At 37.9% G+C, this 1909-nt stretch overlaps 1 protein-coding gene across 3 annotated transcripts in view; it reads left to right on the forward strand.

Moving 5' to 3' along the window:
• Positions 1-1909, forward strand: part of coro2aa (coronin 2Aa) — a 36943-nt gene that overhangs the window by 21581 nt on the left and 13453 nt on the right. The gene's annotated exons all lie outside the window — the stretch shown is intronic.

Consider the following 1909-nt stretch of genomic DNA (forward strand, 5'->3'; position numbering starts at 1 on the left):
GATTATAAGGTAGACTGAAAGTAAGCAAAATGGCGTCAAATAAATATCTTTGGCTTTTGAACTGGCGATTTGAAGACATGTTCTTAGCCTCTGTGAAATTGCAGCAGGCAATTTTTTATTATTTTCTGAAAATAATCTAAAGATGAATCGATGTTTGGCTGATCCTTTGTTTCTTTGTACAGTATGTTTGCAGTATTTTTGCACATCACTTTTACAGTTATTGTAGTTATTTTTAGCAAGTTGCACTTTTATATTTGAATGATTTTTAAGTGTACTTGATTAAACTATAGTGACAATGGAGTTAAATCATTGTTAGTATTATGTTTGAGGTCATGTGAAATGTTTGGTTTTTGCCCTCGCAAGAAAAGCTGACAAGTTAGGTGTGTGAATACTGCAAGTTGAGCTGCCAGGATGGTCCTGTGGATGTGACTGATAGTGCCTTAGAGGCAGACTCTGAAACACCTGAGTAGTTAACGAAGCCCCTCTTCAGGAAACAGTCCAGTGTGACAGCATCAGGCTCTCTATTAGCCTTGGGGTAGAAGGTAAACTGAGACAAGAGTCACGATCTCCACCTGTGCAATGTCTGTTACTCTGAGATTTGCCTTCTTTATTTATTTTCTTTAACCAAATTTTCTGTGTCTGTCAGTTTCAATTATTTTTATTTCACTCACTATGATGTCACTGTTTTTGCATCTTGGTTGTTTTTATTTGCCATCATCTGAAAGGCCAGCAGGCAGTCCACATATAAAACAGGGTAATGACATCATGGTTTTTAAAGACAGGAATTGTTTTTAGGTGACGTGGGATTTCTAAAAAAACTGTGTGTTATACGTTTGTGCCAGGAAATGTTTTTAGGTAATGTGTGATCTTTAAGAAGTGTGTTGTGATGTGTTTGGGCCATGCCTCCTGTTGTCTTGCTTTGCCCCTTTACTTCCTTGCTGTCTCTGTGTTATTGTTGTTTGGGTCCATTTTATGCATCAACATCTCGTCCATCAGCCTCCTCCACCCTTAATTCATAAGTAATGACCATGCAGCAAGCAGGCAGGGAGCCAGACAGAGTAGCAGAGCAGACATGCCGGCTGGCCAGGCCTCATCCCAGCGGACCAGAGCCACTTATCTCTCACAATAATGACATATGTATTGACTAGCTTGAGGAAAGTGGCTAAAAAGGGACTCAGGATTTGGGAAGTTTCCACCTTATCTATGTACTGTATTATAATTGAGTGACTGACTGACTGATTTTATTTGGAGAGGGTCCTTTAAACAACCTGGTTAATGCAAAAAATAAATTTGATTGGCAAAAAACATTATGGGGAACACTGAAAAACCAAAATGATACTGAAATCATTAAACAAGCCATCTGTTTCATAATTACAATAATAATGAGTTTTGCTATGAATATTATTTTGAACACATAAACAATTTATCTAATGACTAACAAGAATAAACCGTAACAGCGTCTCATACCGACGCACCAGTCTTACACAGAAACAGACAGAATGAAGCTTTCCATTTATTCATAATCTGACCATGTGGTACCTTTTTATGCTGAGGTGTGTTTAGTTGTGCTTTAGCACATAACCTTTGGGGAACAATTTAATTTTACCATATTCTTATTACTCTGGGAAACAAAGAGCAGAATAATCATACTTTACAAATAAAGGGTAGTGAACTAAAAAAAAACAACCTCACATTAATAACAAAGGGTAGGAATAAAATTGGGACTAAAATAACACCCTGTGGAACTCCACAACACATTGTCATTAAAAAGGAAATGGTGAAAATAACCAACACTTTTGGTGTTTAATTGTAGTAGTGTTACTAGGTATGTAACACAAAGCTCCTGATGCTTTGGTAGGCAAACACTGTCCACAAAAAGGGAAACTGCCCCCCCCCCCCCCCCCCCCCC

Source organism: Etheostoma spectabile, chromosome 2 (genome assembly GCF_008692095.1).
Source record: "Etheostoma spectabile isolate EspeVRDwgs_2016 chromosome 2, UIUC_Espe_1.0, whole genome shotgun sequence".
Taxonomy (NCBI): domain Eukaryota; kingdom Metazoa; phylum Chordata; class Actinopteri; order Perciformes; family Percidae; genus Etheostoma; species Etheostoma spectabile.